At 49.3% G+C, this 26,134-nt stretch overlaps 1 protein-coding gene and 1 long non-coding RNA gene across 4 annotated transcripts in view; both read right to left on the bottom strand.

The window, feature by feature from the left end:
* Nucleotides 1-26,134, bottom strand: part of PDE10A (phosphodiesterase 10A) — a 566,819-nt gene that overhangs the window by 523,486 nt on the left and 17,199 nt on the right. The window lies entirely within an intron of this gene.
* Nucleotides 5,626-11,019, bottom strand: LOC136792395 (uncharacterized). 2 transcript variants are annotated; one of them, XR_010836124.1, is made up of 3 exons: nucleotides 10,357-11,019; nucleotides 8,050-8,259; nucleotides 5,626-7,596 (listed from the first exon to the last, which is right to left on the bottom strand). It is a non-coding gene; the product is annotated as an uncharacterized lncRNA (long non-coding RNA). The 2 variants fall into 2 exon arrangements; XR_010836125.1 differs by lacking the exon at nucleotides 10,357-11,019 and adding an exon at nucleotides 9,409-9,572.

Here is a 26,134-nt window from a genome sequence, read left to right on the forward strand (position 1 = left end):
TGAGTGTTTTACAACCAGCAGCTGGTACGGATTTAACAGGTGCACGGGGCGGGGTGGGGCGGGGGCGGGGGGCAGCCCTGACTTGAAGGATTCGCCAGTTCCCAGGGTGTAAATGCAGCCAGTTCTGCTCGGATGCTTGCTCCGAGTCTTGAGGATTTGTCCCAGCATGATTGATATATCAGGGAACAACTTGAGCGTAACGTGAATTTCAGTTTGCTCATGTGTGTTTCATCGCTGAGAACCCAGGTGACAGAAGCAGGAGCACACAAGCTGCGCACGCGCTCCGGTCACCAGGACGACGAGCCACACCCACCGCAGCTGGTGGTGCCCTTTCTGGCTGGTTTCAGAAGACCCTCCTGCCAGCACTTCTGTATCACATCAGCTGCACTCCTTCTCCCTCAGAGCTCTGGGCCCTCCCTGTCCTCAATTTCCCCGGTACTCTCCCCTATTTTGTAATTTTCCCTCTGTTTCCTGTTCTTTTGCTCTTGGGGTCTTTTTTCTCTCTCCCCCTCTCTTATTCTCTTCCCCTTAAAGACAGGGTGCTGGGCATGGCGGGGCGCCGGCACTGTAAGCACTCACTTCCACAAGCAAACTTCAGCCTTTATCAAGATGACCTTTCCAAAGTGACACATTTATCGCAGTGTCCACACATTTCTTAACCGGTTAACATAGACAAACTGTGCTGCCATTTTTATTGAGTTACTATCTTTCTATTATGGGTCACTAAAAATTTTTGAGCGTTGTGGCCCTGACTGCATTTTACTCTAAGTCCCGTGGTTTTTAATGCACAATTTTGCCGACGGGCTGAATTTGAGGGATGCAGGCATCACGTGATAGCAGAAGTAACTGCCCACTCCCCTTGGAAGAGCTGGTTGTGTGTGTATATCTGTCCCCAACTCTGCATTAGTGACGTCACAGTGGTAACTGAAACCCACCAGTTGGGAGTGTGTCTGGGGCGTGCGACTCAAGAATTTACGTCTCTTATCATTCCCGGGCGACCCTGATGCTGCTGGTGCAGACTTCAAGGACCACTGCCTGAGGGTCAGACCCCCCTGTGCCCCTCCTTTGCGGGAGCCGGGAGCCACACCACCCTGCCCTCCTCCGACCCTCACGGGGTGGGAGGAATTGAGGAAGGCCCGGTGGAAGCCCCATCTGTGGTGTCTACACTGATGGATTCCCCGCCTGGGAAGACTGGGCTGCTCTCCTCTGCTTCCGGAGTAGGGAGCAGTGACCCTCCCCTTCTCCCTGGCGTTGGCGAGCTGGCCTTGGAGTCATCTCCATTTGGATTTACATCCATGCTCCATAGGCCACCAGCTTAGGAGCTGCGGGACCTTGTGCAGATCAATGAACTTTCCCAGCTTCAAGGTTTTTCATCTGTAGAGTGGGGATAATAATACCTTGCTTGACGTATTGTTGTGAAAATAAATTGGTATCTGATCCCCTAGTTACAAGGTTGGGTAGGAAAGCAGAAGTCCTTGTAACACGTTTTCCTCAAGGAATTGAATACCTAAGGAATTGAGTCTTCCCTCAAGCCTTCCCCACTCCACAGGAACGTGTATCCCAGACCATCTCATCAATACCTTTGCTTGTCAGTCTTTGCTAATTTTGCTAATAGATACGTTAAGACGGAATTCAGTGCCGATGGATTGCAAAACGAAACTGCAATTCTTTCAAGAGCTGGAAGATTTCAGGAAGCCTGTGCGTCATGTGAGAGATGTGCCCTAATCATATGCCTCATGGACAGGGTGGAAGCTGACAGTCAGACCAGATGGCGGAAGAGAGAATCAACAAGGACGACGATAGGGTAGAGGGTCCTCAAACAACATGATTTGAATATCAAAGTATGGTGAACAGTCCAGTCCTTAAGAAAATTGATTTAAAAAACTATTTTTTACCAAAATGACCCTATATGAATGCTGAGAAATCCAGATGTTATAAAATTTTTATTTTTTTGTAGTTATCTGTTGAGTTCCAACATCATTCTGGCTGTTGTTGATAGGAACTAAAAATGACTTAGGGGAAAAAATGGGAACATAAAAATATAAATATTATATAATTATAGAATAATAATAAGGGCTAAAATATGAGGAAGAATAAGAATGTTGATGTAAGAGATTTCTTTTAAAAATATTACTTGGCATGAATCTAGTCCAATCTCTTGTTTTTCCTTTATCGTTGTTAAGCTGGACTTCCTTATTGTTATATTATCTCCCTTAAAAAGTGAAGTTCAACTGACTTAGAAAATATGGCCAATTTCCAGAATTTAAAACATGCTCTATGATCTGAGTAGGAGAACCCAGAGAATGCTTCAATAGTTATCCTTACATACACAGAAGTGCAATCTTTGCTAACTGTTTTAACAGGCTTATGTGGTTTGATATTAAGTTTTTAATCCAGCATAATTCACTTACAGTAACATGGTTTATAGTCTTTTGTACCATTTTCAGTTTGCACACCGAGCGCGTCTGCAGTCTTTATCTTATGCTTTTGGTCGGGAAGATGAGAGGTGAGCTTGCTTTCTGGCAATTTTGTCTTAAGGTGGGAGCATCGTCTACCTGTTTTGCATTTGTTAGTGCCCTAGAAAGGACATCCTGGCAAAAGCTGTGGTTTTTCAAAGCCTACCCCCGGTGGCTCCTTCTGCTTTAGCACCTTCTTTTTTGCACGCAGAGAAAGCTCCTTCCGCAAGTGGGCAGCAAGTGGGCATTCGTGAAGACTCCCAATACCTAGGAAGAGCAGATCCATCTGGAATGCAAAAATGGGCCTTTGGGGCTTCCCTGGTGGCGCAGTGGTTGCAGGGGACGCGGGTTCGAGCCCCGGTCCGGGAAGATCCCACATGCCGCAGACCAACTGGGCCCGTGAGCCGTGGCCGCTGAGCCTGCGCGTCCGGAGCCTGTGCTCCGCAACGGGAGAGGCCGCGACAGTGAGAGGCCCGCGCACCGCGATGAAGAGTGGCCCCCGCTCACCGCGACTAGAGAAAGCGCTCGCACAGAAACGAAGACCCAACACAGCCAAAAATAAATAAATTAATCAATAAACTCCTACCCCCAACATCTTAAAAAAAGGGGGGGGCCTTTTGAGTCAGGAAGACAGCAGCCAGCCTGGAAGTGGTCATGAGAACAAATTGAAACTGTACCAGTCTTCAGCTGAACCTGGGAAGTCCAAAGCACTGAAAAACGGGAAATCCGTATTAAATGATGATTCACAGCCTGATCTAGTTAAATCCTCAAATGTGAAGCAGACCACACAGTGAACAAAACCAATGGCAAAAATTCAATGAAATAATGTAAAACTGGAGTACAAGTTGGGAGATCTGGTCTCTTATTCAGATTTGAGAAAGTATTTGTGTCCTTTTTGGAAAGTTACTGATTTCTTTGTACATTATTTGCTCATATATGTTCGAATGATGTAAGATGTGGGTTATCTTTGGCTCGAACATGTCACATCATTGTATATGCCTTCAAGCTCTACAGGTCAGTTTATGGGAGGGACCAAAGCCCTACAGGCCCTTCTTGAGACTGACGTAAGCAGCACTCACTGTTTCGGGGTGTCCCATCGGCTGGCGAAGGACCTGAAAAACCACTTCTGAAATGACACAGAATCACACTAGACTCACCAGCTCTGTAAAGTAACAAATTAGATCACAAGCAACAGAACACATGTCAATATGCTGATTCTGTTTCTGAATTTATTTTATGTCTTCTAGTAGGGTATTACCTTTGTACTCTTTTTCCCTTTTAGGCTTTGCAGAACTTCAATTCAGGATGAACAGCTAGATCAAACGTGGTCCTGTCCAGACTGAGACCCCCTCCTCGGGACCCTCTCTGACCTACTGGCCGCTGCTCTGGTTCACATCTTCAGTATTGTCACCGCCGAAGTGCCTCCGCGTGCCTGGTTCCCACCAGCAGTTGGCTGCCCTTCCAGTTGATTCCATGAGCGATGCTAGATTTCTCTTCCTGGAACCTCACCCACAGGTACGTGATGTGAGATTCCAACTCCTGACCGTCAGGTTCAAGGTCCTCTTCAATGGCTCCGATCCTCCGTTTTAGTTTGGTCTCCCCGCAACACCACCCCTGCCATTACAGAGGGTCTGATAGCCCCCTCCAGCCGTGTCCTCCACCTGCCGTTCCTTCCGGTTCCCTTTCCAACTCCCCACAGCTCTGAGTCTTTCAGATCCAGGTCAAGTCATTGCCTTCTCCATGCAAGTGGTGATCTTGCTTTCCTTCAATAAAGGATGCTTGATCCACGTACTCATTCAACAAACTTTTATCTCAGAGCTACAATGTGCCAGGCTGTTCTAGCTAGAGGGTCAAAACTCCTCAATTGGCATATCTTATCGCACACACTTGCTCTAATAATTTGTAATAAAGAGTTAACCTTCACCGACAATGTACTGATCCCAGCAGTGTGTTAAGTACTTCCCGACGTGTATTATTTCCTTTTCCCAGTAACCTTCTGAAGTGGGGGCTGGTATCCTCCATTTCTTAGACGAAGCAGTGAGGCACAGAGAAATTGAATGATTTTCCCAGCCGGGATTCACAGTTGGCTCTCCGGCTCTGCAACACCCCGGCTCAGTCACTATCCCGCTTGGTCTCCCCCCACGTGGCCATCACTGCCCCTGCCATGGGCTGCCTGGCACCATTTTTAGTGTTTCGCTTGTGCATATCCTGTCTCTCCAACTGTCATAAATTCCATGTCTCTCAATGAACATAACAGCACAGCATCTAGGGCAGCCGGGTTCACCCGATCATGATGAGATTTTGCCGGAATTCCATGTTGGAATCATGGTAATCAGTGTATGACATGAACTGCTTATGTTTTATAGTATGTGGGGAAAACACTGGAAAGTCATACAGCTCCTCAGTTTTACCCACACTTCCCACCTTCCCTGAAACTTGCCACCTCTATCGAGCTTGTCCTTCAATATTACTATTACAATAAAACCTGCGACATTTTTGCCTTAGATTTTCATTCTGTCTCCTTAAAGAAATAGGGAAAAGTCACCAGAAGCCTAAGAGCTTTGGGAGCGGCAGGAAACCACAGCCGTCTAACCCCACCCCAGCAGGACAGCCCGGCGTGGACTTGGGTCTGCGGCTGCCTTGAATGATCTCACCCGTGTCCCCCAAGGCCACGAGGCCCGAAAACGCGGCTCCACTCGCTTTGCTAAGGAAAACTTTTCCGTGTGTTTCCTTGGCCGCTTTTTATTTTTATAAGAGCAAAAAGTGGCCACAGCACATTCCTAACCCAGAGTTGTGGGTTTCCCAACACCTCTCCTAACTATGAAACAGCCGAGCAGCCTCTCTCCTGGCCGCCTCAATATTATATTTCAAATCCAGCATTAGGGGAAATTATGAACCGAAACAGAGAGACCTGAAAAATGAAAAATCTGTTGTTTTGAACTTGCTGCTGAGCCACCATGTTGGTGTTCACTGAAACTTTCTGACTGAACTTCATACGCTGGGCTTGGCTCTGTGGCTTGCTCTGCGACTCTGAGCCTTTTTTCTCTCTGTTCTCACAGAAGTGCTTTTAAACCACTTACTTAATAGCTCTCCCAACTTATCCCCTACAACAGTCAATGAGGAAATATTCATTTCTAAAATACTTCTTCAAGAGGTAGGGAAAGGAAACGTGTTGCTTTGTTAGCAGTTTATTATTTTCTTAAATTAATACACTTTTCTCGGAGCAGGTTTAGGTTTACAGAAAATTGAGCAGGAAGTACAGAGAGTTCCCATACATCCCCTCCTGCCCTGGACTTGGGTTCCCTATTATTAACACTTTGCATTGATGTGGCACATGTGTTACAGTTGATGAACCAATATTAATACATTATTATTAACTTAGGTCCATTGGGGGTCACTCTTGGCGCTGTCCACTCTATGGGTTTTATCAAATGCGTATGTCACGCATCCGCCATTACAGTATCATATATAGTAAAACCACGCACATACAGAGTGGTTTTACTGCCCTCGAGATCCGATGTGGCTTTTGTCCATCCGTCCCTCCCTCTCAAGCCCTGGCAACCACTGACCTTTGTGCTGCCTCCACAGTTTTGCCTTTTCCCACAGTGTCTTATGGCTGACGCCGTACAGTAGGCAGCCTTTTCGGGTTGGCTTCTTTCACTTAGTCATACACGCATTTAAGGCTCCTCCGTGTCTTTTCCTGACTGGAGGGCTCATTTATTTTTAGGGCTGAATGATATTCCACTGTCGGGATGCCCCAGTTTCTTTATCCGTCACCTGCTGAAGGACACATCCTGGCTGCTTCTATAGCGTTTTGGGCTGTTGTAAATAAAACCACTAAAAACATCCATGTGCAGGTTTTTGTATGGAGAGAAGGAAATTTTTGAGTTAAATTTTTAAAAGTAAAAGTATTACAGCAGATGCCACGTCCCACATTATTACTATTGTGATTACTGATGTTATTAAGATCATGTTAGCAAACCTGGAGCCAGAAGCAGTGGTAATTTGACAGCTGAAGCATATATTTTTTTTTTTTTTTTTTTTTTTTTTTTTTTTACTTTTTTTGCGGTAAGCGGGCCTCTCACTGGTGTGGCCTCTCCCGTTGCGGAGCACAGGCTCCGGACGCGCAGGCTCAGCGGCCACGGCTCACGGGCCCAGCCGCTCTGCGGCACGTGGGATCCTCCTGGACCGGGGCACGAACCCGTGTCCCCTGCATCGGCAGGCGGACTCTCAACCACTGCACCACCAGGGAAGCCCTGAAGCATATTTTATAGAACGTCCACATCCACAGGGACGCTTGATTTGCTTCCAGATATTCAGGGCTTAACATCTACCCGTTAGTAAGCCTTTGGCTCCCAAGGAAGGAGAAAAGCCACTGTGCGTCAGGTAGGAGCACACACTCTGAAGCCACAGAAAACCCAGCTCTCAGAGCCTGCACAAGGGGGCTTTGTTTCTCTGAGACAAGAGGAGGGGAGGGCCGCAGCCGCCAGTGTGGTCCTCAGAGGCCTGGTCTCCCCATCTCCCTTCCACCGTCAGTGTTGACACCATGTCTGCCCCCTTCGTCCCCGTCAGCTCCTGGTGGCCGGGTGGCGGCATTCAGGCCGGGCAGACAGGAAGGGGCGGCGCCAGCATGGCCTTTACGAGGAAGCACCCGGTGTCCCATCCCGGCAGCTTCTACGTGGGTTTCTTTGGTTGGCATCTCACTGGCCAGGCAGTGTCCCATGGCCACTTCTGGACCCAAGGGAGGCTCTGTTCTTCGCAGCTCTGTGGCGGAGGAGAGCAGGGGAAGGACCACAGGACTGGCTGTCACGACGGCTAACCCCACAGGTGAATAAATAGCCAACAGCAGCAGCAAACACACGCAACACAGCTCCAGCTGGGCTCCGTCTAAGCACCTCGCAGCCCCCAAGGATCTCCTTGCTGCTCGTGGGGAGGCCTGGTTGGAAAGAGATGCTCAGACGGGCTGCCGGCTCCATGACGTCTCCTGGTGGCCACGACAGTCCCGTTTGCCATGACTGCCCAGCAATACGTGCACTGAACGTGCCCGGACAAACCAACTCCTGTTTGACTAGTTGCTTGGCATGTACAAGACCCAAGTCTCCCACCTTCTGATGTTGAAGATCAGGCTCTGAACGTCGGGCTGGAGGCACAGAGAGCATAGGAGAGGCAAAAAGGTCACTCTCACGGCATTTCTCATTTATTTGCCACTTCCATTGCTTTGATTTAGGCCTCGTTACCCCTCACTCAGATCTTTTTTTTAAATTTTTTTTGCGGTACGCGGGCCTCTCGCTGTTGTGGCCTCTCCCGTTGAGGAGCGCAGGTTCCGGACGCGCAGGCGCAGCGGCCACGGCTCACGGGCCCAGCCGCTCCGCGGCACGTGGGATCCTCCCGGACCGGGGCTCGAACCCGCGTCCCCTGCATCGGCAGGCGGACTCTCAAACCTCTGAGCCACCAGGGAAGGGAAGCCCCCTCAGTCAGATCTTTGCGATGACTTCAGAATTGTCTTCCTCTGCCAGCCCCCCCACATGCAATTCATGCCTCCCGGGGTTTCGAGCTGAGCTTTCCTGAAACGCGAGACAGATCAGTCCCTCACCTGATCACACACCTTTGCTGCCTCCCCAGCGCCTGCCCGGTGCAGCCCGGATGCCCCGGCCTGACGTCCAGCATCTTTACAGTCTGTCCCCGTCTCTCCATCCCCAGTCTGGCTACGCGCCCTCTGCCCCTGAGCCTCTGCTCGCGCTCTTCTCTCTGCCTGTACTGTGTTTTTCTTCTCATAAAAATCCAGGATTTCAATGCACAAAGCCTAGAAAACCAAACGCTAATCCACGTTAGAAAACTCGAATATAAGACACATATTAAAGCATTTTAAATGTGAGTACAAGAGTCACTCCTCAGTATAGATGCATTTTTAAAATATGGACAAGGAAAAAGAACTACAGAAGACCAGAGAATTTAAAGACTCTGTATCCTAAAAAAAGTCAATAACCTGGTAGAGTAATAACGTGTAGTGCAAACAAGGTACTACAACAAATAAAAATGGAAAAGCTGCCAATTCCTGAGCTATACGTTGATAGGTTACATAACAGTATACACTTTCATTCATATGAAAAATTTCAAAGCTACATAGAGAAGTGCATATTGTTTATACTCCTTTGTTACAATTTCTGAGCATATTCCTTAATCTTCTGGGCCTCAACTGTCCCATCTATAAAACGGGCATATTCATAAACTGAACAGAAGATAGGGAGAGAGACTAAAAAAATTGTTGGAGGTCTTTCCAGCTTTAAAATGTCCAATACTATCAGGTATTTAAAAGCAAAATAAAATAATGCTCAAAAATTATTTCATAATAGTAGCCTCTTATTGTCAGCAATCTCTCCTTAACTTGTGTAAGCACAAGACTAATACACAGGCAAATCTAGTCTGGAGGGAGCAATACTGCATTAGCATGAGAAATACCTAAATTGCTATTGTTTCTCCACTTTTTTTTTTTTTTTTTTTTTTTTTTGTTAGTACGCAGGCCTCTCCCTGCTGTGGCCTCTCCGGAGCACAGGATCCGGACGCGCAGGCTCAGCGGCCACGGCTCCCTCCACATTTATTTTTAAGAGTTCAAGAGAACAGGGCTTCCCTGGTGGCGCAGTGGTTGAGAGTCCACCTGCCGATGCAGGAAACACGGGTTCGTGCCCCGCTCCGGGAAGATCCCAAGTGCCGCGGAGCGGCTGGGCCCGTGAGCCGTGGCCGCTGCGCCTGCGCGTCCGGAGCCTGTGCTCCGCAACGGGAGGGGCCACAACAGTGAGAGGCCCGCGTACCGCAAAAAAAAAACAAAAACAAACAAACAAACAAAACTGTGGCCTAGTTCACCAGATTCTACGTCTTCTTGAGGTTCTCACTTGATTTTCAAAACACAACTGTTCGTACAAGAAAGCAGTGAATTATAAGATTTTCTCCTTACATCGTTCTCTGTCCACTGAGCACATGAGAAGTCACGTCTGCTGTGGTCCGGAATTCAACCGTGTCATGGAATCAAAGGGTGAGTGTGATCTTAAGATTCTGTCGTAGACATAGGGTGCTGCGCTTTCCAATACATCTTTTCCTAAAGAGGGATTCACTGCATACGTCATGCCCTCTCGGAGCATTTGATGGAGTGACGGGCGGCCCGGAGGCTGATTGTAAGTGACCATCAGCCATGGGGCTGGACCAGCAGCGGAGCCAACAGCTGCCCCGCCCTGCCTTCAAGGAGGGGAGCACTTGCCAAACAGCTCAAGGTGCAGGCGCAGCGGGCAGGATGCACTCAGGAGGCTGTCAGATGTTGGGGGTGGGAGCGTTTCCTCTAACACCTTTCCCTGAAAAACTGCTTCAGGACTCATTCAAGGAACATCTACCCCGACTAATAATCCAAACTAACATTTTCCAGGTGCTGTGCTAAGCTCTTCACACGAATGACGTTCAGGCAATTGGACTCCAGAGCCCAGTGGGGTCTAAGCCCACACCACTTCGCCCTGGGACCCCCTATTTAGTTGAGGGCTTCCGGCGCCCAGGGCGCTGTGTTTGGGCTTTGGGAGGATAAAATGAGGAACGTGCGCGAGATACAGCCCCCAGTCAAGAGCTTAAAAGCTTCTGAAGGAGGAAAACACGTTCAGAGACAGATAATAACGCAAAAGCAGCAACCGTCTTTTAAACAGATTTGTTCTATCTTGGTTTGAAATAGCTTTGTTTGAAGGAGTCCAGGCCCACATCACCCTGGAGACACCGCAGTGCTCAGGGCCAGGCAGGGGACCGGAGTCCAAGTCTGGCACCACAGGGCTGGCTCAGCTCACTTTAGCCTAGCGCCAGCTTTGGGGCAGTTCAGGAGAAAAGCATTGGAACGTGTATTTCTGATTCTTCCCAGGTCAGAACTCACATGGAGAGTTTCTCACTTGCAAGAGAAGCAAAAAGGAGGATTCGCTGGTTTAATGAACAGAGAGCCGGCACCTCCGGGACCGTAGGCCGCATGTGCGTCTTCAAGCCAGGATCTCCCAGCATCTCATCCCTCGGCCTCACGTCACCAAATATAGCAGGACCTGCCCAGAGCGGGAGGGCTGGACGTTCATGTGCACACAAGCGCAGGACAAAGTGGCCCAGGGTGGATGGGAGAAGCCAAAAGAAACTTTTGTTCTACGGAAAGAAGTATGGACCAATAATTATCCCTTTGGCCTATGACTGAAAAAGTTTCAGCTCCCTACACATATTAATAGGGCTTTGTTTCCTGATGCCTCTCTCGTGACTTTTTCTGGAGAAATGAGAGGTGGTAGCATTCACGGGACGGCTGAAAGGAAGAGGTAGAAACGCAGTCTTCAGCCACAGGCACTCTTGGACCAGGCTCGGTGAGTTAGACCAGCAGCCAGGTCGGGCCACATGCGGGGTGGTGACGTGTCACAGTTACTTCTGAAGGCGTCACAGAGCTTCAGGCTCAACACCTCGCCGCAGGCTGTTCTTGGCAGGCATTGCCCAGAGAGAACAGAGTGAAAATCTGCAATATGGTCAGCAGAGTGGGAAGCCAAGGTGAGGACATTCCTAAAAAATGTTCCTCCAACCAATGGTTTCCATATTGCCGAGCAAGAGAGCGTCTTCTCTCGAGCTGGGAGGGGTGCTGATGGGCGGATGGGAGAGGGGCCATGTCAGAGTTCTTGGCTTTCCCTCTGTCTCTAATAATTTTGTGAAGCTAAAACAGTGTTTTGCCATAAAAATATAATGAGCCGTTTATCCACTGCCCTCCCTATGAAAAATATTACATACCCTTCTAAAAAGAAACACGATAATTTATGTCTAGTCTTCGCATTCACGTCGAGAGACTGGCTATCTTGGGATGACTTGTGGCAATCGGCCTAGAAAATTGATTCCCTGGGTAATATTTCATCCAGATCCTCTAGTTGTTAGAGAAAAGAACACCAAGAGGGTAGCGAAAGCGGTGAGAGAGGAGGACTCCCTGGAAGTAATTCGTGCTGCTCTGGGGGCCCCTGCTCCCCAGCTCCCTCCCTCCCCAGCTGTCGGCCTCCTGGCAGACAGGCCAGGCCCAGGGATGGGCAACCAGAAGCAGTGACCCCAGAAGCTCGGCAGCGAAGGGTCCCTACAGGGCAGCACAGCCCCTGAAATCAGCAAGGGTGCACGCTCGTGAGGTCACTCTTGCTACCTCACCCCGCTCCCCAGCGGTCAGCCTGCACGTATAGAAGCAAGGGACAGTCTAGCAAGAAAGCACAGCCCTTGAGATGAGAGAGCAGCAACAAGCCCAGCACCCGGGGAAGAGAGCACCTCCCAAGGTTAACAGCGGGCTGCTCTGTCTGCGTGAATGCTTAGAGGGCAAGAACTGCACCTCCAAAGCACGGAAAGGGGTAATCAGACAAGAACAGGTGAAAGAACCAAGAATCCACGAAGACTGCGGGAAAGGAAAATAGAATTCTTAAAATGAAAAAAAAATTAATAAGGGCTTAATAGCATACAAAGTCCAAAATAGTGGGGTGAGAGTTACTGCAAAGTAGCTCTCCCAGAAAGCTACTGCAGAAAACACACCGTAAAGACATGGAAAGTATAAATACACGTGAGGGATGCAGGGGACCAGCAGGGGTTCTAGGAGGAGAAAACAGAGAACGGAAGAGACACAGCGTGTCAACAAATAGCAGTACCTCGGCCAGAGCTGAGAAAGAAAAGCCCTCGAATTCGAAGGTCATTCTCCACTGAATTCCATCCTGGATAAAATGTTAAGCTCACACCGAGACATGCCGTCACTCAATTTCAGAACATTAAGGACCAAGAGAAGCTAGCTGTCATGAAAGGAGAGGTGGGGAATAGCCGGAAATCCAGTGAAGCTCTTCAGAACAAGGTGACAATCCAGCAGATTTCTACACAAGGGGGAGCGAATCCGCTGACGAGGTGAAAATGAAGATCTGAGCGAAAAGGAGCAGCCGGGGGCCCTTGGATGCTGGGAAGGCAGAGGTGCGTGCAGAGGACAGGTGGAGCCCAGGCAGGGAGGGAAAGAAGGAGGACACAGTGACAACAGAAGACGAGACAGACGCTCATGTCTGATGCCCCGGGAGAGGAAGGCTCAGCGAGAAGGCGGGCGGGCATGAGGTATGAGTCTTTGGAATTTGCCCCCTTGCGTCCAGTGCGTCTGTGGGGTAGAAGGAGGAAGACAGAAGAGGTACTGCCAGGGGGTGGCAACGGAAGGCCCGGGCTGGGCCAGAGCCAGGGCCAGCCGGGGGCCAGTGTCTGGGGACTGGGGGGTCCAGGCTAGGGGCGGCGGGGATCCGTGTGGATGCATTTGCTGAGAGCCACCAGAGTTTATTCGTTTAAAAGTTATCACTGGGAATTCCCTGGCAGTCCTGTGGTTAGGACTCCACGCTTTCACTGCCGAGGGCCTGGGTTCGATCCCTGGTCGGGGAACTAAGACCCCACAACCCTTGCAGCTCGGCCAAGAAAGAAAAAAAAAAAACAATGTTCTCATTCATTGACACCCACGGAACGTGAGTGCCCAGAGAAAGCACTAAGCTGGTCTGGGAGGTGGCCCCGCCCTGGGCCCTCGGCACCAGCTCACAAGCCAGGGGACTGCAGGCCGGCCCGCCGCCTCCCTTCTTTGCGAGATGGGCTCCCGCCCCGGTTGACAAGGGGCGAGGCGCGCCTTGCAGAGTCAGGCGAAGGCTGCGCGCACCCCCGGGTGCTACACGAACGTGAGGGGGCCCTCATCACAACGAACGAACGGGGCAAGGCGGGCAGGACGTGGCTGGCTTCCCACGGTATCAGAGCCTGCCCTGCGGGCTGGGCGGATGCCAGGGCCTGGTCAACAGCCCTCCACTCGCCCGGGTCTGGTTGGAGAGGCCCCCGGACCTGCCTGGGAGCCGCTAGGAGGCGGTCTGTCCACCAGAGCCCTCACTGCAGTGGGCTTCCCGGGCTCTGCACAGGCTCCTCGGCCTGGACGGCAAGGCTTGGGCTCAGGTCCCACCAGACCCAAGGTTTCAGCAGGTCCTCAAGCAAGACGTGCCCTCCTGCAGAGCACAGAGCCCCACGAAGTCCTTTCCAGAAATCCCCCTGCACCTCCTCTACCTGTGGTGAAAAGGTGGTTTGTGGCCAGTGAAGGAAGGACGCTGGCCCAAGACGTCAGCCAACACTCATGCCTGGACCCTTGGACGTTACCGTGCTGTCACTTTATGTCATCTGACTGCTGCTCCCAAGCCCTACCCAAGGCATTTCACACGTGTGATTGCAAATCCTTACAACGACTCCGTGCTCCAGCATCGATCCCACAACAGCCCTGGAGATACGGAAACCGAGGCTTAGAACTTACGTTGCCCGAGGCTTCATAGTGGATGGAATGCACTGGAGACTTGAACCCAGTTCACTCGCCCCCAGCCTGTCCACTGGGCAAAACTAGCTGTGCCAACGGCAGCCATCACAAGAAAAACTGATCAGGACTTGGTGTGTCCCTTGGGGAAGACCTTTAACCTGCGATGGAAGATGTCAGGAGCCACACCGCCGGCCAGCTCGGCGTCTGCCCGGACCGGGGCCACCGACAGGCGAGAGGCTCCCGGGCAGCCGGCTGCATTCCCGCTTGGTTCCACATCCTCGGGCGGGAACGTGGCCGCCCACCCCCGACTCATGCTTCATTGCTTGGCTATGTTCAGCTTTGCTGCGCCGTACAATTCAGGTGGGAAGGAACAGGCCAACGAAATCACGAAGAAAGATGTTTTCTGTTGGGCCCTAAAACACGATGTGATGAGGTCCAAGTTGTTCCAGACTTTGGTCACCTGCTACGGGATGTGAGCCGCTAGTGGTCTGTAAAGTGTCTGGAGGACGACGGTCACAGTGTGGGCTCCCAGATGGGCAGTGGGTGCTGTCACCTCTAGTCCTACACTAGCGAGTAAAGGCGAAAGATCAACTGTCTTCATTATCATCTGTATGAATTCAGGGTCATGAGACTAGCAAGCTGCCCCAGTCACTCTCCATCAGCACCACCATCACCCTCCCTGGCGGAACAAATCCCATCTGCTTGTGGACAAGCCTTTGCACATGTACCAGAGGCACATTCGTGACCAGCAAATTAGCTGTCCACTGCGCCCCATAGCATTGCTGGTTCTGTACATTGAACCTGATTATTTCGTGAGTTAAAATATAAAATAAGCAGGGCTTCCCTGGTGGCGCAGTGGTTGAGGGTCCGCCTGCCGATGCAGGGGACGTGGGTTCGTGCCCCGCTCCGGGAAGATCCCACGTGCCGCAGAGCGGCTGGGCCCGTGAGCCGTGGCCGCCGCGCCTGCGCGTCCGGAGCCTGTGCTCCGCAGCGGGAGAGGCCACGGCAGTGAGAGGCCCGCATACAGCAAAAAATAAATTAATTAATTAAATAAGCACATGTGGCCCCATGCACACACATAAACACACACATACAACCAAGCTGTGATTGCTATTCTAGGCACCCGATCTTAGAAATACAGAGAAGTGCCAGGAATGGAAATTTTTCAGTTGCTGGCAAGAATGCAACCCACCTTTCCACCCTTTAAATGAACGCTCTGAAGTAATTAATCAAGATTTGTGTGGCTTCCTCCTCCCCCTCCCTCTCTCTCTCTCTCTCTCTCACACACACACACAAACTCACACACATGCTGACATACACACTTACACAAGGAAAGAGGGAAAGTATTCTTAATACCAGTCCAGGGCAGCTCAAAATCTCTGGCTGTAAAGTAAATCTGCCTCTGTTCCTAAGACCTTACATTTGAAAAGGGCCTCACAGTTTTCCAGATACTTCCCCAGACATCCTCTCCTTGGTACACACGCAGGCCTAGTGTGTATGGTCATCTTCATTTTCACGGAGGATGAGTCGGTGCTTTAAAAAATAGCAAGAGCCAAACGGTTCCGGGTTCAAAGCCCGGCTCTACGTCCTCCTTGCTGTGTGACCTCTCACAAGTGATCTAACATCTCTGGGTCACAATTTCCTCGTCTACAATGGGAGGATAAAGCCAGCCCCAGGGACTGTAGTGCACGTTTTATTGAAAGCATCCAGCATGAAAATGGACTAGTGGTTTTACCGAGAAAGAAAGTGGCCCAGGGAGCATCGATGACGGAGCCGGAGCCAGAGCCCTGGGTGACAAGCGCAGAGATGCCCCTCGACCTCGCTGGAAGGCGCCTCCATCCTGCCCTCCTGCTTCCAGGCTTCCCTCTCGGTCTAGATGTCCCTTCCTCATTTTCCAAATGTGGTGACTCTCCTGCACTTCCTCACCCAGTCCAGACATCACCTCCTCGCCCACCGGGGCCACAGTAAAGCCCCTCCGCCCTATGCACTCTCAGAGCAAGGGCCGTGCGGGCACCTCACAGGCTTCACTCTGAGGGCAGGTGCTGAGCATTTAACTCTGGATTCGAACCCCTGGGTCACAGCAGGTCACCGAGTTGGAAGGAAGACAGAGCAGGGACAGCCAAGGTGTCGTAGGTACTTGGGTTCCCAGCAGGTGAAAACCCAAGCAATCCAAGGCAGCCACCTCTTCGAAATCTACAGGCAAAGCTATCTCATTATTTTCTCTCTGTTATTGACAAGAAATTCTTCCTTTTATCTATAAACCCTCCCTATACATGTAACCCACTTCCTCATTATCAGACCTGCAGGAACAGGGAGCAATCTGTCCAAGTTTACCCACAGTAACTCCTGTGTCCTGTCCTCCTGAAGCCGCCGGCTGCACTTAGAATCAGCGTCCCTCGACCTGGGAGTGGTCCAGACAGCACACAACTCCTTGTCTCAGAGAGAAAAGAGGTAAAATCCAGGAGGGCAAGGAACACACAACTGAGCTGCTTTCTTTTCTCGTGGGACCAAAATTCTCTATCCTCTAACCACTGGTTTTTCTATTCTTTTGGAATCGTTACCAGTTTACCACTTTCCTTTTTTAAAGGTAGAAGATCTGGACATAATACCTCTGAAATGCGCGTCATTTTTAAAAACTCCCAACTTCCTTCAGTTGAGTGACGCTGATGGAACTTACCACGAGACTAATTGTGATTCCTCTCCCGTCGTCATCAAAAATGTACAGAGCACTGGCGACGCGCCAGCTACGGCACAAGGCCCACGGGATACAAAACTTTATAAGGCCCAGTCCCTACTACCGAGCAGGGCCCAGACTGGAAGGGGACACAGCCATGGAAACAAGTAATTACTAGGTAGATGTGTAAACGCAGTAACAGCTAAGGTACTTCTTAAACAAACACTCTGTTCTGGGCACACAGGTCAACTCAGGCGATCATTGGACGAGTGTGTCAGGTATGGTGGTGGGGGAAAGGGTGAGGGACCTCTGCTCGAGAAAATCAAGGAGCACTTCACAAGGAGAAGCCACCGCGGTTAAGGAGAGAAGTTCCCCAGGCAGACGAGGAGATGGAAAGTGCAGAGGAGGGCGATGCCAGGCCCCAGAGGTGGGAAGCACGAGGGGGTCCAAGAGGGTGGAGTGGGGAGACTGCAAATGGAGGAGCCCTTTGCCAAACTTGACCCTGAAGACCAACGACTCGTGTTTAGCAGGGCATCCATCCTGTGGACGTGTTCTATTTTAGAAAGCTCTCTAGCAGAAGTGCAGAGATGGTATGGGAAGCACGTGAACGTGAGCTGGGAAACCAGCCTTCCGAGGGACACGGTGAGGGACCGAGCTGGGGCCGGGGGAACGGGGAAGATGTCAGCACCCAGAGGAGAGAGATGACACGGGGGCAGGACTCACACAGCTGTCAAGGAAAGGGGCGGCCCAGGTCTTTGGTGGGTGACACGGTGAAGGGTGTGGCCGTGCCCTGGTGGAGAGCTCGCTAGGAGTCGCTGATCTGAGCACACACGAGATAAACGGGACTTCGCCTGAGTCTGGAGTGTAAAGCCAGGCATGGACGGAGCACGGCATTGAACTTGGGGTTGTGGAGCCCGAGGAGCCCTGGAGGCAGAACCCACAGCCCTGTCCGGAAAGGACAGGAGGGCTTTGTGGTCTAGACCCCAAGCCTTCCCTGGGGCGCGACCACCGGGACCCCCCGCCCCCGCGCAGGACTTCGCAGGTCCTCACCTGCCTATTTCTCCGTCACTGAACACGCGGCTGCGCGCCCTGCTGCTCAGAAGGTAGCCCCGGGTGCTGACCGGGGTCTGTGCGCTTGGCTCCCGGGTGTGCGTCTCCACGGAGGAGTGTCTGGGCCAGGGCCGGTCCGAGTTTGGCCCTGGACGCTACTCCGGGGCCCCGGGCTGACTCCGTGACGTGATCCACAACCCAGTGCGCAGCTGGGGCTCCGTCGGAAGGCGGGGGTTGGCGTCGGGGCCCAGCGGCTGCCTGAGCCGCTCAGGACGGGCCGAGGGAGAGGATGCTGCCGTGGCCCCTGAGCCCCCGGGGTTTGGCCTTAACTACACCAAAGGCTCAGGAAACCGTATTGACTGTTAGCACTCACCAACCCCGCTGCACGCCATCGGATATGTGAGTTTCGGGAGCTAGAGGTCCTCAGAAACATGGCTACACACCGACCTCACGTCTTAGTCCACCAGACCAGAGAACTGCAAAGATGGGTCTTGATCTCCCAAGAGATCTAAGCCATTTGCACTTCAGTGACACCTCACTTCTCAGAACCAGATGAGCGTCTGTGGGGAAGAGGTAGGGGCTGGGGAAGGACACCATCTGCAGGAAGAGAAGAAGAGTTACCTCTTCCGTGTGCTTCAGGCTGGAGGCTTGAGAAAGGCAGCACGGCCGCGGGTTATTGTCACTCGGCTGTGGACCCTGGCTTCCTGTGCTTTTCACGGAGAAGGCGTTCAGACAGAAGCGGGAGACCCGGGGGGGCTGACATCACCCGCCCCCCGCCCTGGCCATCCTCTCCTCTGCATCCTGTGCCCTCGCTGTGTCTCCCGTTGCCGTCTGCGTACTTCCCTGTGTCTGGGGCAGCTCGGGGCTTCGGGCCCCCGGGGGCTGGCGCAGTGTTCCCCCACCACACACGGGCCGGCACACCGAAGATCCTCAAACGTAACCGGTACTGGAATCCCACTCACTTTTTCTGCCGTCCCCCGGCAGAAGCTCCCCTGCTTTGCCACGTGGACTCAGAAACAATTCTCTGCAATTTACCAGACATTTATTAGGTCTTTGGTACGATTTTGCAAGGCATTGTAGCCAGGGGAAGATGGGAGGGTAAAAAACAGTCACGTCCCTGGCCTCACGGTGCAGGAATTAAGTAAAGTGTGTGCCAGGCGCTACATAATAATGTATCTATTTGTTTCCTTATAGTTAGTTACTCACGTTCTCCTGATTTTATGCCAAAAGGGATTTCACACAGCTTACAAATATACACCCAACCAACAGAGCAAAAGAAAAGAAAGTAAATAGATGAGAAAGACTCAACGACAGAGAATGAGGAGGAAGGAATAGAGGAGAAAGGCAGTGAGGCCCATGCACTACAGGGCCGCCATAAAATCCTCTGTAGTCTTCAGAGGAGATACAGAAGCGGGCCCCATGGCTTCTAGAACTGCACAAGCAGAGGGGCACAGTCAGCATCATAAAGTGCTCACTCTTCACCGAGCGCCTGGACACAGATGCTCTGCACTTCCAATCTCACTCCGAAGGCTGTGTCACAAGCTGCAGGATTTGAGAGAAAAGGAATCTTGACTCAAACAAACAAAAAGAAATTATTTTGCTGCCATAAGTTTTGAACTCCATCACTACTCATCTTCTTTCCTGAACGACTGAAAAAAAGTTTAAAACAAATATGAGGAAAAAGGTCATTTAAATTAAGAAATGACATCTGTACATGAGACAGAGGACAGAAGAAAGAAATGTCTGGGGCATTTTCCTGGATGCAACATGTCTATCTTTTTCTTTTAATTAATTAATTTTACTTATTTATTTTTGGCTGTGTTGGATCTTCACTGCTGCACGTGGGGTTTCTCTAGCGGCGGCGAGCGGGGGTTACTCTTTGTTGCGGTGCCTGGGCTTCTCAGTGCCGTGGCTTCTCTTGTTGCGGAGCACGGGCTCTAGGCACACGGGCTCAGTGGTTGTGGCGCGCGGGCTTCAGGAGTTGTGGCTCGCGGGCTCTGGAGCGCAGGCTCAGTAGGTGTGGGGCACGGGCTTAGTTGCTCCGCGGCATGTGGGATCTTCCCGGACCAGGGCTCAAACCCATGTCCCCTGCATTAGCAGGCAAGTTCTTAACCACTGCTCCACCAGGGAAGTCCCCTACATGTCTATCTTTAATTCTCAGACTGGATTCCAACTTTGCCTGAGAGACAGCCCAGCGATTGCTCAGGTGTTATCTTCCCAGGCTCTAATCTTTTTTTTTATGCGTTTGTACAGAGATGGTGTGATTCCCCTGCTTCATTAAATGTGTGAGTAGGGGGGTAGCTGTTTTCCCCACAAACTGTGTCTGCTCTTAGGTTTCACAACAGCGTTCCTCAAAATTATACTCTTGCTAACCTTTCTCAAACATGGAATGTAGATGTGTCGATATTAAATATACACACAGGAATCCTGGCGCAGGCGGTTATCAGTTACAGCATCCAACAGAGAAATCCAAGAGTAGGAGACAATGCAGGTAAAAAATGTTAATAGTCATTCAAAAATTATAGGAAAGTGACACGAAAGGTTGAAATCAAGGCAGTTGATCTGCGGCAATGTCCTTGTCCCAGTGGAAACGATGGAGGAGGGACAGTGGGTGTCAGCTCTGAGGAAGGTATCGGAGAAGCAGGCGAGTGAAGATGACTCGCCGAGAAGCTCGATATTAGTGGGGGTACAGGGTGCACCTGCATAAAGTCAGGTTTCAATACAACAAATGCACAGCCATGGTTGTATTTTGTATGGCACCCGGATCCAAACCTGCTGGGCTGTGTGCGGTGTGGGGTCATCCCCGCTGGTGAAGCAGAAGCAGAAAGCCTTATCAACATGTCAAACCGCTCAGCAAGGCCCATCACGGTGACCCACTGTCGCAATGGGAGTCCCGTACCCGAATGCATTTCTAGAGAATGGGCCAAAGACATAAGACACTGATTATGTTTTAGTCAAGGAGGAGCAGAATTGGGCATATGCACCTCTAAGATATTAACCATGGGGAGGAGTCGTCACGACTGAGAGAGAGACAGAGAGACAGAGAGACAGAGAGACAGAGACAGAGAGACAGAGAGAGACAGAGACAGAGAGACAGAGACAGAGACAGAGAGACAGAGACAGAGAGACAGACAGAGAGACAGAGACAGAGAGACAGAGAGAGACAGAGAGACAGAGACAGAGAGACAGAGAGAGACAGAGAGTGACAGAGAGACAGAGACAGACAGAGAGACAGAGACAGAGACAGACAGAGACAGACAGAGACAGACAGAGAGACAGAGAAGGGCAGAGAAGGAAAGATACTCAGTCCCGTGGCATTCTTTGTCACCTATCCTGACCAAGTGACATGGGAAACCTCAGTTGTATCTAATCGGGAGTTTCCTTGTGAATGAGGAGTTTAAAATGTTCTGAAAATAATTAATAGATCAAAAGTGAAAAATCATATGGTTATATCTATAGGAGCTAGAAAGTAGTTTGATAAAAAAATTCTATATTCAATGTCCGCTCTTTTAAAAAGAAAGCTACTAGGAAGAAAGCTATTCATAAAAGGCGAGGGATTTCCCTAGTGGTCCAGTAGTTAAGAATCCACCTTCCAATGCAGGGGACACGAGTTTGATCCCTAGTCGGGAACCCGCACACCACAACAAAAGATCCCGCATGCAACAAGTGAGACCCAGCACAGCCAAAAATAAATAAATAAATAAATATCTTAAAATAAAAATAAAAGACCAGAGGCAAGGCTGGAGACGCAGCGGACCTGACCTCATTGGGAGTTTTAAGATCAATGGGAATCTGTCTAAATGGGTTTTTGTCTTTGTTTGTTTTTTAAAATGTTTACTGAAACACAGTTGAATTACAATGTTGTGTTAGTTTCAGGTGTACAGCACAGTGATTCGTATATATCTATATTCTTTTTTAGGTTCTTTTCCCTTATAGGTTATTACAAGATATTGAGTATAGTTCCCTGTGCTACACAGTAGGACCTTGTTGTTTATCTATTTTATATATGTTAGAATGTATGTGTTAATCCCAAACTCCTAATTTATCCCTCCCCCTTCCCCTTTGGTAACCGTAAGTTTGTTTTCTACATCTGTGAGTCTATTTCTGCTTTGTAAATAAGTTCATTTGTATCATTTTCTTTTTAGATTCCACATACAAGTGATATCATATGACATTTTTCTTTCTCTGACTTATTTCACTTGGTATAATGTCCAGGTCCATCCATATTGCTGCAAATAGCATTATTTCATTCTTTTCATGGCTCAGTAATATTCCATTGTATATATGTACCACATCTTCTTTATTCATCTGTCAATGTGTCTAAAGGTTTGATACAGGGCTGTGATGTGATCAGGTTTGCATTTAAGAAAGATCACCCTGATGGATTTAGCTGTCTGCTTCCCAAAAGCCAGGAAGTACTATGATAAGTGGGGAAATGAAAGAAGCGTTCCCATAGCGTCTTTATCGTTGTTCATATTAATGACTTCCTGGAAGTGTTAAGCCGCACAATCAGATGAGAAGAAGGAGGTATACAGTTTGGAAAGGGGAAGTCAAGTTACCATTTCTTGTAACTGACCATCTGAGGTACTTGGAAAACTAATCTGAAGGACAAATATAAAGGACGTAAGAGTCAGTAAGGTAGATGAGTACAAAGACAGCATTCAAATGTCCTTCGCCCCTCCTCCTCTTTCTCTTCTGCTTCCTCTACCCTTTCCTTTCCTGAACAATTCAGTCCCAAAGCTATGAGACAGAGGCCGACAAGACAAGCAGCCTCGCCAAGGCCAAGGGTGGGGAGAAGTTGTGACGCCAAGATGTGGGAGTCAGGGCTGGGTGGATGAGGAAAGCGCCACACGGGGGAGGGGCAGCCGCAGTTATGCGGCACTGGCTGCACCCGGAGAAGCTGACCAAATAACGCACAGGTGCCGATACAGCCAGGTTCCTTCCCTTTATCAGAGAAGAAAGATGCAAATATGGAAAAGGAGCAAACTTAGAATGAACCTTGTGACACTGGATTGGAATGAAGAGGTTGGCATGAACTCCGTATTTTGAATATAGACAAGTATAGAAAATATACAGATGTAAGTGCGTTTATATATGTGCGCAGCCCTTGGTCTCTCAGGGTAGACAGATACAGAGACCAAGACTGAGGTAGAGATAAATATGTCAAAAGATACAGAAGCTACCTCGAAGGGGCTCCCACCAGCCAAATCTGGGACTACTTGAGCTTCAAAATGAACAGTGGTAGTAATGTATTGTAACCCACTGAATAAAATAGGAAAGCAAGAGTCCAAACTCATGTAAATCCACAAATTGTACCTGTTTTCTTAGGCCAGTCTCCCAAGGGAATAGAAATAAAAGCAAAAATAAACAAATGGGACCTAATCAAACTTATAAGCTTTTGCACAGCAAAGGAAACCATCAACAAAACAAAAAGACAACCTACGGACTGTGAGAAAATATTTGCAAATGAGGCGACCGACAAGGGCTTAATTTCCAAACTACACAAACAGCTCATACAACTTATTAGTAAAAAAAAAACAAACTTATGTAAATCAGCAAATTAATAACTAAGTTTGAAAAGGGAAAGAACATTTACATGGATCAAAGTACCTTCCCACAAATTCCTTACTAACTCACAGGGGGAAAAACGTAACTTACAATGGGGAAAATTGGAGGACACTCCCGTACTCAGTTGATTGAGTGGTCAGAGTGGACATCTTCAGTAATGGGACAAATTCAATTTGCGGGCCACCTGTTAAGGTGCATAAGAAGAGCACAGCATCATTTCTATGACATTCTTCCCCCCCGAGAGACTTGCTGCGAAATAACTGGCTCATAATTTTCAAAACCACAAAGGTCATGAAAGTCCATGAAAGACTGAGAAATTGCTCCAGACTGACGGAGACCAAAGTGACAAATGCCATGTGTGGCTCTGGACCCGATCCTTTCATTATTAAGGATGTTATGAGAACAACTGACAAAACGTGAAGTGGAAGATTAGAAGGTAGAGATGTATCAGGGTTTATGTAAGAGAATGTCCTAGTTTGTAGAACTTGCACAGGGTAATGTTTCAGGGAATAAAAGATCTTCCTATTGGGCTTGAAACTTTTCTGTAAGTTTAAGATTATTTCAGTATTTAAAAATCAGTTTATAAAAAGATCCATAGCATTCACCATATATAAGGAACTACTCCAAAATATTTAGTGCAAGAAATGATTACATCTATAAGGACAATTCAGAAAAAAGGATAAACATACCTAAGAATGAACTTAGAGGACTTGGCAATATCTATATGAAGAAAACGTTGAAGCAGTACTAAGTAACACAAAAAAGACATTTTTCATTATATGGCTTTGGTATCTTTTGAATTTTTACCAATGCATTTGTTTTTATTCAAGAATAAGTGAATGAAATTTACAGCAAAGACAATGCATTGAGGAAAACACTACCAGAACATGCGTTGGACCCCTTATTGAATCTACTGAAAGTTGGTAAAAACGCGGGCCTCTCACAGCTGCGGCCTCTCCCGTTGCAGGGCACAGGCTCCGGACGCGCAGGCTCAGCGGCCACGGCTCACGGGCCCAGCCGCTCCGCGGCACGTGGGATCTTCCCGGACCGGGGCACGAACCCGTGTCCCCAGCATCGGCAGGCGGACTCGCAACCACTGCGCCAGCAGGGAAGCCCAGAAATCTCTTTTAAATACAGAAAGAAATTGCACAGAAATAGACTCTGGGTGTAAGATCCAATGTGCTTAAACACAAGGAATGGTTCCTCACTACCCAGTGAGCACATCAAGGCCATCCACGATTCAACTCACCCACGGCTGGGAGAAGTGGCTCAGCCCCTCTCAGAAACCTCTGTGACCCTTTGAGTGACTCTCATGAGGTCACTCACTTAATGGCTCCTGTAACACAGGCTTGTCTTCCATAAAGACTGAAAATTCCTTAGGGCTGAGAAAATAAATTCTGGTCCATTACTCACTGCAATCCTCTTCTGCTTTGCACATAGTAAACATGTGACTGATTGTGAAGTTTTCCTTTTCTTTTCTTTCTCCCTTGACCCCAACTCAGACCCAAATCGTAAATGGTGTTTCACCAGTTAAGAACCAAGTTTTACATATATTTTACTGATGGTGGGAGGAAGGGGAGTAAAACTAGAGTCAGTTCTTGTCTCTAATTTCCACAAAGAGAAATGGAAAGTTTAAATCATCAGACCTGGGGGGTGAAGCAGTACTGACAACCACAGCTGTTCCAGATGTTTCCAGAGATAATCTGGCATTAGTTTTTGCAAACTGGCATGTAGGCAGCCACAAAGCTTTTATTTATTTATCTCATTATTTTACCTCTTTACCTATCAAATCTAGAGTAGTAAGATTTCACACTGAAAGGAGAAAACGAAAGAACTATATGTACCCATCACGTTGACTCTGACGTAACATTAAACATTTTAAAGTATAAAACAACAAGTGAGACTTGACAAAGTAGCAAACAAGGCATAAATAACAGAGGCTAAGTCCACCCCGTGTGCGGGGGTGAGGTGAAAAGGTACATTCTATCAAGCCTAGAAGAACCTAACTTTAAAAAGCACACGCAGATAATCACTCCCCAAGCCCATAAAGATGGCGAATCAGGCATGAAAAGTTTTCAAGAACGGAAAAATGGTTTTAGAAAGGAAAGTGTGCCTTTCATGCTGTCGTGGAAGGTGGAGCGCATGTTGTTCTACTCGCTAGGCGGAGTCGCTGGGAAACAAGGATTCGCGTTACTGGGGGGGATTGCCACCCCGCAAAGCAAAGACCCGGAGGGGTTCGCACTGTTTCCTCCGAGCTGGTCCCAGGCGCCCTGCACTGCCTTCTGACCTGGCCCGACAGGAGCACCCCAATGTGGACCTTCTCCCCTGTCCTCCTGTTCTCCTTCCCTCTCGCCTTCCGACTCTGCGTGGGGACCCACTTCTCAGGTGCGTTCCAGGTTCTCAGTCATTAACATAAAGTCACTTGTTGAACAGCTACTCCGTGCTCATTCCTGGAAGAAGAACTGGAATGTAGACTTGATCATGACTTGACACTGTCTCCACTCCAGCCGGGGAGGCAAGGCTCACACGGGAGCATCAGCCGACAGTAAAGCAGAGACAGGACTGCAGCTACCAGAGCCGGGCTGTGTGATACACCACCTGGGGCTGAGGCCCCGTAGGTGCCACTACGTTCATGGGTTTCACTTCCAGTTAACACAGGCAGTTCAGAGCCCTCCTCAGATGGTCCCGAATCCAAAGAAATTTGCATGAATTCATTTAAATCATGTATTTATTATTTTTCACCAAGGGGCCGTAAAACTTCTGGTGCTGTGGGCTGTCCGTTGTCATGAAGATATCTGTAAAATGTGGTCTAGATCAGGGTTTTGTTACTTTTTCAACTCACAATATGAAATTCATTTTTGCAATAGGACCAAATGAGCACACACGCAAGTCACTAAATAATAATTGCCTGCCGCTTGCAGGACTCAGCCTCAGGCTCTCCCCCCTTACTCCCTTCCCTCCCCCCTCCCTTTTCCTCCATCCTTTCCCCTCCGCCCTCCTCTCATCCTCTTCCCCCTTTCCCCCATTCCATTCAGTTTTTAGAAATACAATTTGGGTTTACTAAAAATAGAT

Source organism: Kogia breviceps, chromosome 13 (genome assembly GCF_026419965.1).
Source record: "Kogia breviceps isolate mKogBre1 chromosome 13, mKogBre1 haplotype 1, whole genome shotgun sequence".
In the NCBI taxonomy this organism is placed as follows: domain Eukaryota; kingdom Metazoa; phylum Chordata; class Mammalia; order Artiodactyla; family Physeteridae; genus Kogia; species Kogia breviceps.